A 19,550-nucleotide genomic window follows, 5' to 3' on the forward strand; every position below is an offset into this window, starting at 1 on the left:
AACCACCATATTTGCGGCATGCCCGAGTTCCCGGTGGCGCCTCTGGAATTTCTCCCACGAATGTCCTCCAAGAACTTTTTTGAACCTCAGAATATCTTTCCCCCGTTCAGCTGTCCCAGACACCTTCTACCCAGGCCACTAGCATAAGTGTGTTGGGGTGCAGTGAAGCCATCGAACAGCCTCTTGGTCATGGGCAAGGCCATTGGAATTAATGTGATTGTGCAGCTGTGGCAATGTTCGCATAATTAGGGATTTTGCCGCATAATCCATCACCTGCTGCATAATCTGCAGATTTAAAAAACATTATTTTGTTTCTACCTCATACGGTTCAAAAGTTACTAAAAACGCAGCAAAACATGTTGCCGTTCAGTGGAAGGCCCTTTGCAAAGGTTGGCTGGTTGCCTTACTGGTATTTATTGCTATATTTTGGTGTTCCATTTGTACTAATGAGATGCAATCCATGCCCAGGCATTATTAACAGGTGTAAAAATCGCAAAAAAATGAAGCAATTCTAGCATACAATGTGCCGCATTGCAACGCATAATTTGGCCCTCCCTTACTGCATAATTGGTGTTACCTGGCCCTGGAGCACTGGATGATCGATACATTGTTTTTGCCTTCTGTTTTTTCAGATACTGCTCCCATTGTCTGGAAATGAAATCTTTTTAACAGGTTGCTTTGTTTCTCTACAGAGTGGTGGTAATCTTAGTCCATTAGCAGCGAGGTGCTGAATTTGCATTTGAAAGGCGCTCTCTGTCCTCCCCCCATGGAGCTGTTTAACCCCTGATTGTCTTTCAAGTGGAAAACATTATGAAGGCTAATAGGTCTCGACTCAAGGACCTAAGCTTTGCCAATGCAGTCTGGCGATGTTGTACAGCATTGGTAAAAAGCAAAGTGTCTTTTCCCGCTGCTATCAGATTTGCCGAAAAAGAAAAGAGAAAATGTTTGAAGACACCCCTTGTGCACGTTCTCTAAATGTGAACAGTCAAAGGACACACGTCAGCCAATCAGTTCCACCACAGGTCTAATGTGATTTTGCCACTGTGTTAAAACATAGGAGCACCAGCGTTGTGTCCCATCCCACACGTTGATACTTTGTGTGATCCTAGGGAAGTTGCCATGTTCTCTGTTGTATAGTCTGGCAGTATTTGCTCATATCTGTGAGGGGTCTCTGGATGTCATAGCAAGATCCTAGCAAACTCATCAGTTTGGTCTCCTCAGAAACCCCTTGATCCAACAACGAGTGTGTCTGCCTGATACCCCATCTGTCCACCTCACGGTAGCTTTTATGTTATTTAAGTGGTGCTCTTTGTTACTGTTGTTACTTGGGGCTATATGTATCAAGGCAAAATGGGTTTACAAACGCCGAAATTCGTAGAATTCAGCGTTTGCGAACCCATTTTCGCTAAATGGTATGTATGAAACATTTTTGTTGCAAAATAAGGAATTGCTAAATTTGCCATTTCTTATTTTGCGATTGCATTTAAGGAATTGCAAATTTTGCGATTCCTTAAATGCAATGTATCAAGGAAAAAAACATTCCAAAATGCCATTAAGGAATCGCAAATTACCACCAATTTTAAAAATCAAAAGGTGCCATGTGACGCTCATACATGCCCTTAGGGCATGTATGTGCGCCACATGCGCACACATGTCATTTTCAGGGGTGCAGCAGGGTGTTCTTGAGACACCCCTGCACCCTTGAAAATATTCACAATTTACGATTAGGAAATTGCGATTCGCAATTTCCCCTTCATTCCTATGGGCCTCCTGGCCCATAGAAATGAATGGGAAATTATTCCTTAATTGCGATTAGCAATTTGGTGATCGCAATTATGGAATTTTAAGGAATCGCTAAAAAAAGCGATTTTCTACATACATACCATTTTGCGATTTCTAAATAGCGATTCCTTAAAAATCGCTATTTAGGAATCGCAAAACGGAATGTTGATACATATGGCCCATAGCGACCAATCGGCTTTTTTCACATAGCAGTGGTTTTGATAGTCCAGGATTGACTTTCCAAACAGTTGCTAGGTTTCCTTGGCAGATATGCAAATACCCCAGGTTTATCATGCTCAGAAGGATAAATAGCTAAACTGGTGGGTTTTAAACTCATGATCTGCTGCTTGCTCACAGATTTCGGCACCAGGAAATGGTTTTACCCACTAAGCTATATCACAGAGGGACAACTGGCAGCAGGTTAGGGTGGTAGCTTTGAGTTCTGTAGTAGGTTCAGTGGCACTAGGTCCAGTTGCTTGCGCTTTATCTCTTATTTACCAGTCTGGGATGAACCAGAAACTGTATAATCTCTCCTCGGATTTCTCAGAAGAGACATTAGCAAAGCATGCTGTTCCACGGCTTGCTTATCTTTCTTTAAATAGCAGGGCACCATTCCAGCTGTTTCAAAACCTGCTTGCGTCATCACAACAATTAAGAGTAAAAACAAGTTGCTTTGTCACAGCATGGGTATCTCCCTGGAATGAGATAGGAACCATGATTATGTCATGGCTTGCTCAGCATTCTAGAAAGACGCTAATGCTTGCCAAGCCACAGTATTTTAGAAAGTGAAAGGAACCATGCATGCTTATGCAGTTTGCAATTGCTATTTGCTTTGCATTACAAACAAAGGGTTTGTTTGTGGCTCACCATATGGAGCCTCTAGCAGACAGCGGACCGGCGCAGAAAGCGTGGTTGTCCAGCGGAAATATCCACAAGATATATTAATGAATGTCTACTGGATCTACACCGACCAATAGTTGCCCAATATCAGAGAATTTTTAAGACATGGGCAAAGTGTACTCTGGCCCAGGGCCCCAGCCTTTCAGAGGCCCCTGACAGAGTCATATCTGTTCTGCTGAGAGTCTTGCCCTGATGACCTTGAATCATTCTTAAACATACTGTTTTAAATACAGTTTTAGTTAATTTATTTTAATGTGTGTGGTGTGTGAAAGTCTATTACAGACATTTTGCAGAGAAATGTTTAGTTTATGATTCATGCAACATCCATAAAAAAATTCTTTTAGATTAAAACAGCACCTTACATATGAGAAATAGGAGTGTGTCCCAAATATTGCGTTATAACGCATGGTATTACCCCGCATGCCGTTACAACGCAAATCTTTACCCCGACTTGCTATTGAGGGTGCGATGGAAGTTGGAATAGTATAATTTACTATTCCAACTCCAGTGTGTACAACAGTAGGGAAGGTGTTGGAGTTAAATCCCAAACCTTCTACCCCCTGCAACAAGCCATTCGAGTTGTGACGGCATGCGGGGAAATGGCATGCGTTGTAACACATGCATTGTAACAGTTGGTTCTTAGAGATTATTTGCAGTAATATTAGTGAGCTGCTGCTGTGTTGTAATATTGAAAACACAGGTCACTATCCTTGAATATTTGATGTAAACATATTTAGATTTGGATGAGTGTGCCTGTGCAATGTCAGAGACCTGGCACAAGACCGCATGAAACAGCTGAAACTGGATCATAAATTCAAAGCTGATCCGAATAGGGGCCTCAAAAATACGTTTTGCCCAGAGTCCCCAAAATCCTTAAGATATCCCAGCCCACTATTTCATGAGAAGAAAGCGTTGTTAAATTGCACAGCATGACCAGGTTTAATAAACTGGCCTTAATTAAAATGGGGTGCTAGAGAAAGTGAGTAGACGCTGGTGCTATTTCAGAAGAGTATTGCTTCTCTGTGCAACCACAGTGAAATCTTTGCACAGGATAAGGTGATTTTGGTCAAAAGTAGCTTTTACTCTGACCGAGTCGTGGCCATTCATCTCCAATGAAGTTGCAACTTGTATCAATCCCTTGAAAATCTAACTTCAAGCACTTGCATATTCTGCAGGATAACAGAATTGCTGAAAATTAAAGCCCCTGGAGGTGAAGGCAACACAGAGGACAGATAGGGCAACTACACGGACAAAGGAGGGTGTGGGGGGAGTTCTAAGATGTAGCTAGTGGTGGACTTGTTAAAGTGTGTGTGTGTGGTTTTTTTTTAATGGCAGATAGAGGCCCAACGCAGACAATGGAGAGAGGAAGGAAAGGCGGATGTGGGAAGGACAAGATGAACAGCAGAGGGAGGGTGGGAGTAGGAAACCAGTCAGACAGGTAAGGAACACAGAAGTGGTGGAAGTACACAAGGCAAGCAGCTGAGGAAGACACACTCTGGTGGAGTACCGATACCCAAAGAAAAATGTGGTGCCTAAAAAATGAGCACTGGAAGGACACAAGTAATGCTAGGGGAGGGATAAATACATGAAGAGGAAGGAAGTCTATGGCAACTGCCCAATAAGAAGCAAGCAAATGAGAGTGACAATGAAGCCAACTAATGGTAAGCAATAGGTGGTCTCCTAGTCCACTGAGAGAAAACTAAAGGTCTTGAAGAGCCAGCACATGCCCTGTCTAGGAGAGATCTTAAAAGGCAAAATGTCAGAAACAAACTTTTTTTACATTTCACAAGACTGCCATAGTTGGCTATCCCATATAATACTGTAAGCCGCTTCTGGCTGTTCAGGCAATCTCATGCTGCATTGTAATTTTGCTTTAACGCTTTCCTTATGGACACAAAACCCTATTATGTAAAGTGCTGTTGACAAGAATCCCAGGATTGGCCAAATGTGTTATGAGTCACAAAGAGCAATTTGGCAACTAAGTCTTAAAAGTTTACAAAGTAATCTAGTTCATTTAAGAAAACAGCTTGTTTTACATGTAAAACCAAAATTAAACTCTGCTCACATATTTTGTGAGGGTTCACTTTTTCATTCACATCATGCATAAAAAGCAGGCATTAGCAAAGCAATTTGTTTTGTCCTTTGCTCAATGGAAAGTTTTGTATCATGTTTCACAACACAACAAAGGTGAAACATGGACAGCAGTGGCTCCACCTTCCCTAACACAGAGTATGAATAAATATTGAGTGTCAGTACCAAAAGGAACATCCGACGATTATTTCATATATACTGGACATTCACAACAACAGTAGCTAAAATACTAAAGAGAGAGTGAGAGAAGTTAATGGACTGCTGTACTGAAGCTTCAAAGAGTACTATGGTTCATTCATTTTAGTCTTCTGGTTAAGGATTTCTTAGTCTGTGTGAGGCTATGTCCCTTATTCGTGTTTTTTTGGAATCAATTCTGTTTTTATTTCTTATTTCATTCTGGATGTTGTGTTCACAACTAGTTTCATGCAGTCGTACACATTTCTTATGCATTTTATTATAGACATCCGTGTCGTACATCACAGTTGAACCCAATGCATTTCGGCGTACAACGCCTTCATCAGGGGTTTGTCTAAAAAAAAAAAGAAATTGTACTTATATCTCGTTAATTTAATTCTGTAGTCCATAAATACATACCTACAACAATATTATCCTTTAAACCAATTACCTAAAGTATCTGCATTGGTATGGTACAAGTTGAGAGGTGTGTTTAAACAGAACAGTTGCAGCGCGATAGATAAAAACACTCCGAATGAAGCCCAATAGCTACTCAAACCAGAGAGTCCAACTTCATGTTTCTGTCATCAGGACCAGACCATCGGTTATACTTAATCCATGGGTCATCTAGTGAGATTAAGGATTAAATGGAGCCTATCAGGAAATCATACTAAAATAGCATGTATAGATTCATTAATAATGACTGACTTAGTTCATATAGATATTAATACCAATGCAGATACTTTAGGTAACTGGTTTAAAAGATAATATTGTTGTAGGTATGTATTTATGGACTACCGAATGAAATTAACGAGATATAAGTATAATTTGTTTTGTTGTTTAGACAATCCCCTGATGTAGGCGTTGTACGCCGAAATGCATTGGCTTCAACTGTGATGTACGACACGGATGTCTATGATAAAATACATAAGTAATATGTACGATTGAATGAAACTAGATGTGAACACAACATCCAGAATGAAATAAGAAAATAAAAACAGAATTGATTCCAAAAAAACACGAATGAAGAAATTCTTTTCGATGTGAATTGAGCTGGCTTTAAACAGCACAAATCTAGTGCCCAGGGAGACAGCACTACATCCCGTAAGACTGCAAACTCATTTATTAGTAACCAAACTCCTAGTGGGGAGTGATTCCCAGGAGCACAGGGGAAACAAATAAAAAGGAGGAAAACACAAGGCAGTGCACGACTTACGTTGAAAGTCTTGCTATGTCCCTTATGTCAACAGTTATGTTCTCCCTTTGTTAAATTGTTAGAACTATATTAAAATTGTGTGTTGGAGAGATAGAAATGTTTAACTGGCATCTCCCTACCACAAGAACAGGATGGCTGAGTAACAGACTGCTTCTGTTTTTTTCTGCCAACATGTTTCAAGGCTGGACTATTTTCACTATGGGGTCAGGCACCTTCATAAGGATTACAGGTATCTCATATCAAATATTTTGAAGCAGTCCCTGGTTCAAAAGGCATGTAATGCAAGTGCATTTAGCATATCCTTTGTTTTTTCATAACAGGGTGCAACAGGAGCTGAATCGCCCGTTGTAACAGTTAACCCTTCAGCGCAAACAATGGAACCTGCCCCCATCGCAGGAAAGGTACAGATAACTCACCAGCAGTGCAAACTATGCTTTCTCGCAGAATGGGTACAGCACAACTGCAGCGAAGCAAGCTGCCCTTTCTCACAGAAGACATTAAGTGCAATCTCCCATTTACTATATGTTCTATGCAGGACAAACGTAGTGTGCAGACAGATCTCTGGAGTATGTGCTTAAGTCACTGATGAGAATGAATGGGTGGATGCTTGAGTAAATATGGAAGTTCTGCCACCTTTCTCACTATGTGGTATTCTACGTTAGCAGTCTGAAAGTCCTGCTGCTGTTAATCTAATGGCTTCTGTTTGCTTTGGTTTCTGAAGAAGCCAGGACCTACTAGGTCACTAGTATTTGGAGGAGCCCAGTCACAGCCTCAATAACTGTGATCAAGACAGGCAAACAGGTACAACCTCTTCAAAAAGCATTTGAATGCATGCACACCAGATTTGCAACCTAAATTCTCGGTGCTGCACCTGTTCAAAATTCTATGCGTCAACCCTACAGTGTACTGCAGTATGTCCTAGTTTCTGGCAATTTGTCTAATTGCCCATGGTGAGCTGGTGTGGGATACAACATGTCCTGCACTATGCTGGTCTTAGGACCAATATAGGAAACGCTCTCAGAATTATTTTTTTTTAAAATGTGTTATTGTTCTCAGGAAAGTTACACTGATTCCAAAAGGTAGTCAAACAACATAATACAGCAAATAAAAAAAAAGAAAATATCCTGGCAGAGAATCAGGAAACAGGGCAAGAGAGAAAACGAAGGAATAGCAAAGGGAGACCAATGGAGACAGCAATTCATAAGATCAAAAAATAGGTAATAATACATATACTTTCATTAAACTCTGAAGGCATAGGTTTCCCCTATCCTTCCTGCTCCACCAAGGGCCCCTAAATTTGTACCCCTTTTTTCCTGGCTCTGCTTCTCTTACACTTATATAGTGCAATCTCCAAATTAAATATATGGAAAAATCTGGCATACCATGCCTGATATTTCGGGGGATCTTCATCCTTCCAATATGAGCAATCAATATGCATAGGGTTGTTGTCGCCATAAAGCAAAAATAAACTTGGGATGTTTCTAACTGTAAGGACTCGTCACAACCGAAAAGGATTAGAGTTGGAGTTAATGGGGCCACTTACCCCATAGCCGTGTACAAGAATGTTTCTATCCCCTGCTTTACCGCGACCAGTTTACAACACTCAGCAAACATGTGGGCCATATCGGCCGGACCTTGCCCACATCTTGGGCATTTATTAGTCTCCCTTTTACCCTGTGCCCAAAGTTTAGTTGGTGTAAAGTATAATCTAAAAATTGTTTTAAACTGTTGAGCTCTGAGGTTGGCAGATAAAAGAACCTTCATAGACAGCTCTAAGGATCAACATAAATCCACGTCTTAATTTCCCAGTTCGACTGTCCACCTGCTTTCCATTTTTACTATGTCATCCACACTTGCTTCCATCATCATTGCGTATATTTCCTTCACTTGGGGCTGTTCATGAACTAAGTTGTCTAAAAGTGGAAAATGGGGCTGGTTAATAAGTTGTGCGGCTGCTGAATTATTTGCCTCACTAACCTGTATGTACTTAAAAAAGCATTGGCGGTCTATCCCGAATCGTTCCTGATTCTCTACAAATGACATGATTCCATTTGGATTAACAATGTCTCCGACATAGTTAATTCCCGCCTGCTCCCACTTGCTAACAATTTTATCATACAGGGAAGCTGAAAAGATTGATGAACGCCATAATAGCAGGTAGCGTTGGATATTCGGAACTTTTAACAATTTGCTAGATTTCTGCCAAACATTCCAAGCAGCTCTGAGGGGTTTGAAGCGAGTTTTCTCGTAATAGCTTCCCTCCAATTGTCTGAGTAATAGCCCTGGTGCTAAGTCACCCAGAGCAAATTCGAAGATGGAGGGTGGCATCTCTATATCCTGAGCTGTTGTTATTAGCTTTGGTCTAAATAAAATGGTCATCTGCTGATGCATAATTGCCCACTAGTAGTATAAAATATTTGGGACAGCCATCCCCCTCGGTTTTGAGGTAGGGTCATTAGTTTCAGAGATCTCCTGACTTTCTTGTATCCCCAGATAAATTGCGAGAAGATCCCGTCAATTTTTTTAAAGAAAAGATTTGGTGGTTCCATTGGTATACAGCGTAGCAGATAAAACATTTTAGGGAACATTGTCATTTTTATGACATTTGCCCTTCCGATAATAGATAAATGCAGGTTATCCATTCTCTTTAAGTCAGCCCCTATTTTCTTGATGAGAGGATCTACATTAATATTCCAGATTGTCCCGACGTCTGCTGCAACAGAAATCCCTAAGTACGTGGCTACTTCCATTCTCCTAGAGTCCTGCCAGGTAACCGGCTTAGAGCAAACAATTTTAGTTTTATCGGCATTTAGCTCATACCCTGATTGCTTCCCAAACTCCCGGGCCAGATCTTCAATCCTTTCCATTGCCGCCTGAGGGTCAGGGGTGACAACCGCGATGTCATCGGCGTAAGCTAAAACCTTAGTGATATAACCCCTGACCACTACCGGCTTGATTACCTGATCATTTAATGTTGCTCTAATAAGCAGGTCTATATATAGTGCGAAGGGGATAGGGGAGCAAGGGCAGCCCTGCCTTGTACCCCTAGTGATTTTGACCTTCCCCGACTCCCGCCCCATCAGTTGTATTTTCGCATGTGATTGAACATACATGGCTCTAAGGGCGGTTAAAATGCATGGTCCAAAGCCATTAGACCTTAAATTCTGCCAAAGATATACCCACTAAACTTGGTCGAACGCTTTTTGTGAGTCCAATAATATTAATGACATCTGTTGCCCTGAGATCTCTGCATTATTAAATAATGATATCGCCCTTTGAATATGGTCTGTTGTGTCTCTACCCGGGATGAAACTGTGTTGCCATGGGCTTACTAAGGAATCAATTATCTAAGATAGCCTACGCGCTAGGGTTTTAGAGTAAAGCTTTTCATAAGAATTTATCAGTGCGATTGGTCTATAGGAGGATGGACCTTCGCTCCCTTCCCTTTCTTCGGGAATATGACTATACCAGTCTCCTGCCAAGATTTAGGTGTTGTTCCTTTCTGCTGTACTGCTAAAAACAAGTCTAACAATAGAGGTGCAAGACTTTATAGATCTCCATTGGTAACCCATCCGGGGTTCCGCCTTCCCTGAAGCCATCGACAAAAATGCCTCATTGACCTCCTCCAACGTGATACCTGATTCTAGTTCTTCAATCTGAGGTGGTAATTCCGAACCAACGCTCCCTGCTACTGAAGCGCTAAGCCTAGTAATATAGAGATCTTGGTAGAAATCTTGAAATATTTCCGCTATCTCTTGAGGTTCGGTAGAAAATATACCATACTTCCTTTTCAGCCTCATAATGCAACTTGCAGCTACCCTTTGTCTGATACAAAGTGTGAGATGTTTCCCTGTCATTTCTCCATATTCATAATGATCTTGCCGGCCAGTTTGAAACCTTTCAGCTATTATTTTGTTGTACTCCCCGTTTATTTTAGCCTTAGTACTAATTACTTTTAATTTGACATTCGATTGCAGCTGAGTCTGTTTTTGTACGATAGTTGCCATATGTTCTGTCTCATACCTGCTCAGCTCCTGCATAAGTGCACATGTTTCCTCTCACTGTTTCCTCTAGCTTTGTAGGGTTCCACAGGAACCCTACAAAGCTAATTACCTCCCCCTAAGCCTAGCTTTAAAAGCATCCCATATGTTTTCCCTTGAGGTACTGTACCTATTGACTTAATCCAGACCCTAATATAATCAATAAAACCATTAGTTACTAATAGTTTCCTATCAAAGGACCACTTAACTGCAGCTTTTACATACCCCGGGACTTCTATATCCAATACCAGAGGGTTATGATCCGAAAGGACCTTAGGTAACTTCTGTGCATTTTCTATTAGAGAAGTGGGGACAAAAAAATAATCACTGCCTCCATCATCTTTACGTCTATTGTATATGAAATAATTGTAATCATGTTGTCTCCAAACAAATGTATATATGAAATGATTGATTAGGAATAAGATATATTTAAAAAGTTTAAACAAATAACAAAGCTGATTAAGAGCTCTACATAAAAGAAGAAAATAAAAAATATGTTTTGTAATACACTGGTGTATATATATTTCTCACTATAGGGTGGTTCTGTGAATTGTAGAGAGATTTAATTTTGTTTTGCACCAATTAGCTAGCTATCGACCTTTTCCTTATTGCATCTTTTTCCCTATGTTTTTAGCTAGTCTATATAGATATAGGGGTCCCTTGTTTTCTAAAGACTAGTAATCACCATTTACAGGTGCACAGAAATAACACTCAATAATTGATTGTCCAGTCTGTACTTTTCTTTGTAAAAAGGAATAGTACATTTATTACACACACACACTACTCAATACTATGCATCAATTTACAAGTATACATAAGCGGTTGGAAATACTTCTTGACATTGCGTAATCATTCCCAGCCTCCAGGGGGGCTCTATTACCTCCATTCACGTGTATAAACATCATCTTGCCCCCAAATGCAGTGGGTTGACCATAATCTGGAGTGAGGGCCCTTCCCAATGGCACCACCCCAGTGGCGGCACACCCCATTATTTCAACAAGCATTTATATTGGGAACCCCTGCCATAGTGATACATAACCCTGACTGAGCATCTCATACAGTATACACACCTAAATCACAGTGGCTGACAGTCTGGTTGTTCAACTAACACAGGAACAAGAATACATGTCTAGGCATCACTTACAATAACAGGTACTTATCATATCTGATAACAGGTGTAATGCAAGTCAATCACAGCTCCTAAAAAGGCATCACATTAATAATCACAGAATTAAGCAATTACAACCAAGCACCCTGGCAGGAATGCCTGATAACATATTTCCAAATTACTTATCGTTTCACATATTGCATGTGACTTCCCGTCCCCAACAGGAACAACATTATGTAAATGCACCACTTGTCAATTGCATCTCTTAACCGCTAGGGAATGCCTCTCCGAAAACATCTGAAGTTCAGCCTCTCACACCTCAATGCAGTCCTAAACATAAACACCAAGCTGCAGAACAAAAGTTCCAGTAATGTATTGTCTTAAAACCATGGCTGAACCCTTGAGGGGTTCTTTCTTTTGAGTCCCCAGAGACTTAGGGTAGGGAACTTTCCACTTTTGTGCTGGGGGAGTCTGTGTTGCTCGTGCAGCTCCCCTTGCACCTGGTCACATCAATGGTGTTGACCCGGTCCTCCTGGGGTCACCACATGCTGCCACCAAGCATATTTTCATGCAGGTCTTCCCAGGCCCTGCAAAGCATTATGGGACACTCTTTCCCCAACTCGTGTATCTCTGAGCAGCAGCTCTCTTGCTTATCTGGGGAGAGCTGCACTGCCTTCGTTGGCGGCTTCATGCTGCATCCATCTGCCCTTCTTCTGGGTATCCGGTCCCACCCAGGCACTCCGTGTATAGGTAAGTTGTAGAGCAGCTTGAGGAGCCACCCCCGGATACTCTCGCCGGCTCCTGACTGGTCAGCACCCTTGCATGCTGCAGCGGTAGCCGGTCTTCCATTCTGGTCTTGCCGCCTTTGTGAGCAGACTCGGAGGCTGCAGCCGGTCGGGCAGGGCCTCAGGGGAGTGTGACAGCACTCCCCCCTCCTTCCTCACTGTGGGTGAGTCGCAGCTGATGAGGCTCTCCCACAGTAAAAGCTCAAAAATCAGGTGTTCAAAAAGAAAAAAATCCGGGCAGCTCAGATGATCAGAACCCCCTTCTCACACTTAGTCTGTCAGAAAAGTAACTGGACTTGCGCTATAGAAGTCTTTGTGTGCGAGGACTATGATCTTGAAAAGAATCCTCTCCTTGACAGGCAGCCAATGGAGCTCCTTCAGATGGAGAGAAATTACTGACTTCTCTCAGGATCTTTAAAAGAAGCATAGCTGCCACATTTATACAACATGCAGTCTCTTTAGTAGGTAAAAGTGCGGGCCCAAGTACACAGCGGGAGCATAACTAATGTGAGAAGTGTTCAGAGCATGAATCACTGTTCTTTGCACCTAGAAAGGAAGCAAGTCCAATACTTATTTCAGGGACCTTAAAAAAACCAAAGCATGAGCGGACTACTATGGAACTCTGGGGATGCATGGTTAGGTAAGATTTACCTTCATCTTCATTGCAGGGTCTTTTATGTGTTGATGTTGCCTACATTACATGAATATTTTGATGTAATGGGAAAAACGCAGAAGTATATTATGAGACTTTTACTTTGGGTCAGGGGATGTAGGTGGTTATTCGGCAGCAACTGTTTTGGACAGCATTGCTTTATGATAGGTGTTTCAGAGAATAAGACTTTTTCATATTAATTGGATACGAGTTATTCATTTTGGAAGAGTGTCTTTCCAAACATGCCAATAGCAAACAGTCAAGACTTACTCCAGGTGGTGGTAAAGGTATTGGACTTCAAAACTGTATGCCACATTAAACTACCAAATAAGCACCTTCTCCAGTGCTTCATTTGTAACAAAATAAGTGCGAGGGCTCTAATCAGCAGGCCACTTCTTCTTGCGCTACCCATTGCAGCTGTATATTATAGTAACAGTATAACTAATAGGTCACACTTTTAAAAGTGTGACAATATCAGGCCCCCTGAAAAGAATAGATTTGGCAGCAGGTATTTGTCATTCTTAGTGTATATTGAATTAATAAACAACAGGTGTTGTTCTCATCAGTGAATTTTAAAAAACAGTGCCAACATGTAGCAGACTGTCATATGTACTGGTGCTGGCAATTAAGTGCGGGTGCAAAGCAACGGAAACCACTGGCTTAAATTAAGCACTCATTATCCAGCCACCCTAGTTCCATCTTTTAAAAGGGTCTGATTAAGAGGATATGGTTATGGACTGAAACCCTCAAAACAATCCATTCTTTGACAAATAGACATTTCTTCCAATGTCTCTGCATGTATAAAGTGCCCTGTGAAGTAATCACGAAAAGTAGGCCATGCTGCAAAACTTCAGTGGTTTGCGAACCAGGGAATGGGCCCTAGCTCGGATAGGTAAGGTGAAGAATCAACAATTGAACAACTTGTGTATGGCCGAACGCAGATGGTGAGACTTTGTTTTTACTGCTGAAAATAAACAGGCCCCTCTGTCTATGCTGGCTTGGCTGTTAGAATACAATCCAAAGGGCTGTTGCAACCTTAGGGTTGTTGTGCACAGTCAGCCTGCCCACTCTCACAAAGTTAGCTGGCTCATTGCCATGTGCAGAATGACAGTAGGCAGACCTGGGCAAGCACAGCACGATGAGGTCCTCCTTTCACCACAAATCCCAAACACCAGGGCATGACAGTGAGGCTTGGGGAAATTGCTGCTTTTGTGTAGGACAGTTAGAATTGGCCTTCTACGAAGGTGGAGGGACAATGGGGGGAGCGTTCAGGAGAAGGTGGCTGTGGTGGGGTGTGCCTAAGGAGTAGGAGGGGAATTATATAAGGTGCAATATGCATATAGCATGATCTGCCAATCATTGAATGCGAGTAGGTAGCCAGTAGGTTCAGCGTGGCTGCTCTTGCATTAAAGAATGGAAGGGCCAGGCACACACATCAGTTGAGGATGCTCATCTCTCTCCTTCAATTTCTAAAGGGGTCTGGAAAACTTTAGACTCATATATGGATTTATCTTCTAAGGGTTTGGTTGCTCAATATCCATTTGATTCGGCTGTGTGAATGTTGTCCTTCTGTATAAATGTAGCTCCCCAGAAGATCTTTTCCTTCTTCTTCTTCCTTCCCTACTCTTCTTCCTCTCATTTTCTTTAACCTCCCTTCTGTTTCTCCTTCTTTTCTTCCTTTTTCTATCTTTTTCTCTCTGCTTTCTTCTTTTTCTCTATATTTTTCTTTCTTTGATAATCTATGGTGATGCCATTGTTTTGGTTCCCGGTTTTTGAGATTTCATTTTATATTTTATCTCAGATATGATGTATTCATACTTTTTTTATTCTCTTATGTATCACCTCTATGCTATTCAAATGTTTATATACTCTTTTAAATTCTAATAAACTTATTGAACAGAAAAAAAAAAAAAAGAATGGAAGGGCCAAAGTTTTTGGGTTAGGTAGTCCGGGACACGATTGGAGACTTGTGAATGATAGAGAGGGTCTTGCAAGGATCTAGAGTTTAGCTATCTCTTTAACCATGAGCCAATATATTTGCCTGAGTGCAGGCGCAATATGGGAATTACAGCTTTGGGTAAATAGGAGACGGCGACATGACCTTTGGAATTTAACAAATATCTCCTCAGCTATTAGGGAGGTATGATTTATAATGTTTAACTTTTTTTTTAATGCAAATCTCTGGAATTTCTGTAACTTTATTTTGCAAGTCATACGCCATCTCCTCAAACTTCTAATTCTACATTTCTGGATTTCCTTTTCTTATTTGTGTAGAGTCTACCACAAGTCCTTCTTGTTCTGGTGTCTCAATTTAGACTTCCCTGTTCAGTGACTGTCTCCGTGCAGATTTTGGTGGGTTTGTCCCTGACCACAGATTGTTGTTTCTTTTTTGCCATCTCTTCTTTATATCTTTCAGTTAGTTCAGCTCTTTGCACCTCAAAAAATGGAGTTTGAGATTACTTTTTTTTAGGTTACTTCCTATGGTTAGGGGATCAGTGTGTGGGTGTTTGGTCTAGCCTTTTGTGCTTCCACTTGCCCACGTCAGCCACTCCACCTGAGCATAACATCCTGTCTGCTCCTCCTCTTAGCGTTTGCCATCTGTGCTTTCTCTTAATTTCTGGAGCACTTGCAGATTGCTCACCCAATCCAGTATGTATTATTGGTCCACCATGCCTGCTAAAAAACAAATGCCTTATCGTTGGACCTAACTAGTGTAAAGAGAGTGTTTCAGATTCACTTGAAGGCCTGCTTTTTAGCTCTTTAGTGAACACTGGAGTGATAATATCAATTTTGGAGAGAACCAGCAACAAGGTTTTCAACTCAGTTTTACTAATATATTGTATTTTGACTTTTAGAAGCTTAAAGAAGCTATAGAATATATTTGTACTTATTGCATTATAGTTCTTATTTATAGTTTAACCATTTTGCTGATAGCCACATTAGGTAAGTAGCTTCTTGAATAAATACCAGAGAATTATTGGTCAATGGATGTCACTTCCTATGATGTTACACCTGCCCAGGGCCCAATAAATCCAAGAACAGACCCTGGTTTTATATGTGTTTGTATTGGAGGGCTCGAGCGCCAGTTGCATTACACAAGGGCACATCCTTTTTAAGCTCTTTTAAGCATGGGGAGATTAAATGATTTTCCCAAAAATCACAGGTTGTTGAGCTGATGCGGAAACCGGGTTCCCCAGTTCCAAAAACTGCAGCTCTGGCCATTATGCTACATCCTCTCCAACTTTACCCGCTTCCTAGATCTACATGACCTCTTTTAGCCTACTAGTGGCAACAAGCAAGACTCCCTTAACTCAGAGCCCCTCTACAAGCGAGACTCTTCCTCATCACCAACACCAAAATTGAGCTCCAGCTTTCTGTCTCAATTTCTGCTGCCTATCCAGCTCATATAACTACTTGACGGCCATGGCTCTGTTATTCTCTTGAAATTTTTAATTAGATGAATTTACCTTAATCACCCTGAATAATAAATATCTGCTCCTCTACCAAATGTGCAAATCTTTAGGCAGCCTTGGAAACATCCACGGATAATATAATGTGACTGCCCACACGTAAAATGCATTATGCAGAACCATAGGAGATGGCATGGTTGAAGGGAAGCGAGTGATGTCTTAACTGCATACCCACCATGTCAAATTTTGTAATACTACTTCAATCATTCTCATACAGCTGTGCAAGAATGCACTGGTAGTGCACTGTGGGATTTTACTTGTGCTCAAAAACCTCAAGTGGTTTCTAGAATTGATACAACTAAAACCCAATAATATACTGAAAATTGTTTATACCACCAACTATATGTTTTTATAATTGACTGCACACAGGAGCACACAGTAAATGGCTACTGCATAGACGACGCTGGTAGCCAGGGTGTCAGGAAGCATGTGTTTGTTGAAACATTGGAGCACTGGATATTAGCCAGTTCTCCTTCGTTTCCTTGCAGCTCTCCCCAAGGATAGGATGTCACCCTCTGGATTAGAGCAGATCTCGCTTTGTTGATCCCACCCCCTCACTAGATCACTCTTAAAGGTACAGCCCAGCAAGCAGATCTCATGAAATAGTGCTTAGGCACATCTCGGACGGCAGGTACTGCCAGGCTTGTGATGTGGAGTGTGAACGCTTGTATAACAGTGTTTCCGAAGTGTGCTGGTTTCTGCTATAATAATGTACTTATATGGCCACCCCTTGTCACTCTATGCCAAACCAGGCATCTAAGTCAATGTGCTCTGGACACATTATCAAAATGTAATATATTCTTTAAAAAGACCATCCAGTGCAGACAAAAAACTGTTCTCTCCCCCAATCCTGCATCTTGAACAATCACCAACACTAGGCATTCTAGAACGCCTGCTTGATGATGTCAGCTGTATTTCGAGATTTATTTCACTTCATGGCCCCTTTAAGAGGGGTTTCCTCGAACTGTTCAAAGCCAGTACGGTAAATCAATAGTAAACACATTGAAGAAGTAGTGTAGTTGCAACATTGTGAACTGTAGAGCCGGTGGCCCTCTTCAAAACTCAGCGTTCGCACTTCAACACAATGTGTGATCCTGAACAAATGATGTCATATACCCGTGTTTCTCTTTTGCCGTATTCATCAAAATCTGTGAACGCTAGAAATGTACTCAATAGCTATAAACACTATATAAACCTGGGCATCTGAATGCTACTTCTCAGACACAAGAACAGATTTTCCCTCAGCCTTAGTGTCACACTTGTAGAAAAATCTGTTGTCCTCAGTTTAGAAGATCATATCCTGTTGGTCCCAATAGCCAGGGAATGTTAGCTGCTCTGCTCTCCTCTCCTCGCAGTACCTTTTGCTACAAGTTGTTAGGTTGGCAGAATGCATGCGCGCTGAAGAATAGCATAGCAATGTGTGTGTAGTTAGTCAATAAGTGTAATTAAAATATTTAACAACTGAGGTCATTTTCAGAACATAGCAAATGTTATATAAATATACAAAACGAGTTGTGGCATAAAAGAAAATACATGGAAAATACATCATAGATAAGAAACGTTTCACATTACGCTTCACAATTTTCAGAGATTTCAGAACGAAACAAAAGCGCAGCTTGATTTCTTACCTTGTCTTAAAAGGGATGTTGAATCCTGAATAAGTTAAAGAAGTTTGTGCCCTGGCTCAGGCAGCCTCATCGTCAGATGCTACAGACACTTGTTAAATGCGCTCCTGGGCAGTTGCAGGGGTTACTGAGGAGTGAAAACTTCACCCCTCGGGTCTGGCTGGAAGGGACGGCGCGTGGCAGCCAGCGGTGCACAAAGTCCAGGGTTCTCGTGGGCATGGATGGGGCACTCTGAGGCGGTGGGAGACGGCCCCTGGAGTAGTGGGGGTGGGAAGTGGGCAGCCCCCTCCTGGAGCAGCGCGCTAGCTGCCTTGCACGCCGGGTGCATGCTCACAGCCCCCTCAGGCTGGTTCCCCCCTTCTCCTCTGCTGCTGCCGGTTGCGCCATGGCGGAGTCTGGCGGCGAGCGCGCTCTCCTTATATAAAGCTGTGGCGGTCGATGGCAGGTGTAGGAGGACCCGCCGGAGAGCCGGCTCTTTCCTACTCCCCCTTTCCAGCCTCAGGCGGTCGGACCCGAGTTGTGTAGCATCAGACTGGGGTGGGAGGGGGCGGTTGTGACGGAAAGCCCGCCTGAGCTGCGCCCCTCTCCTTTGCGTGCTGTCACTCACTTCTGCAATTATACATTTGGGAAACTCACTTGTAATCCCTCGCTGTTTGACAGGTGACGACCGTCGCTTTCTCTTTTTCCCATTCAGGTGTTTGTAATTACCGCTCCTCCCTCATCGACTTCGATGTCGTTGGCATGTGTATATTAAACCAGTGCTCGGGTTTCCCTTTTTTTTGCATTTTTAAGTCACACTTCTGAATTTTTTTTATTCTCTTATATTTGTGCTATTTCATATCGTATATGCCCGGCCTGCGTGCATTGTCTTGAACAATTCCACTCTGTGAACGTGCAGTTTTTAATTCAAATGTTTAGTGACGCACATTTCGCTACAGCGAGCCTGAATTAGAACTGGTGTCTTTTTTTGCCCTCGAGTGTCTCGGAAAAGATGTGTGTTTTCTCTGTCTTTCCTTGGCGGTCCTTTCAAATCTATGACAAACTGACAGTGCAATCACACAGTTCCAGAGGCTGCTGCTACCTGAAGCCTGTACCGGAGGCGTGCGCGAGCAGTCACCAGAGCTTGGTAGTTCGCCACAGGTTGACAGCTCTGTTGCAGGTCACTGCTCGCGCACCGCTGACGCCGCCGGTAGCTCCAGACGACCAGCCTGTGCCGCCGCTCGTCAGCTCCAGCGCCAGGGCTGTCTTGGAGCAGCGACGGGACTGGCTTCACTGACTGGAGGGTGGGGCAGGGTGACGTGTTCTCAGTGGTATCTTATTGGGACCCGTGCCCTGGCTCTATTTGTCAAGTCCCCGTTAGACTTTACAAATAGCTCTTGAATGTGCCAGAAGGTGGCAGAAAAAGCAGAAGCTGCACATGCATTTGTTCAACTACCTTTCGCTGCAAAGGAGGTACACGCAGGTACACGGCGTCCCCCCACTGTTTTTAACAGGGTGGACTCCGTCCCCCTGCCAAAAGCTTGGCCCCCCAGAAATATGCTGAAGTGTCCTGGTGTAATTGTCAGACACCGGAAATGTTCAGCACGTGACTTCATGAGGACATTTGCATATTGGCAGTCCCTCCACTGCTTTTTATAGGACTTGTGCCTGGTTGCTTGACTAAAATATTTAAAGTCACTTTTCTGACGTTCGGGTGGCACAATGTGC

General features: G+C 42.3%; 1 protein-coding gene across 4 annotated transcripts in view; it reads right to left on the reverse strand.

The window, feature by feature from the left end:
* LOC147724100 (opsin-5-like) overlaps positions 1 to 19,084 on the reverse strand; it is a 1,241,395-nt gene extending 1,222,311 nt beyond the window's left edge. For 3 of the 4 annotated variants that reach the window (XM_086965683.1, XM_086965682.1, XM_086965681.1), the window contains exon 1: positions 17,847 to 19,082. The gene's annotated coding sequence lies outside the window, so the exon portion shown is untranslated. Of the gene's footprint in view, positions 1 to 17,846 lie in introns of all 4 variants that reach the window. The other variant, XM_086965685.1, reaches the window with a different exon arrangement.
* Positions 19,085 to 19,550: the final 466 nt, after the last annotated feature.

Source organism: Lissotriton vulgaris, chromosome 4_1 (genome assembly GCF_964263255.1).
Source record: "Lissotriton vulgaris chromosome 4_1, aLisVul1.2, whole genome shotgun sequence".
NCBI classification, from domain to species: Eukaryota; Metazoa; Chordata; class Amphibia; order Caudata; family Salamandridae; genus Lissotriton; species Lissotriton vulgaris.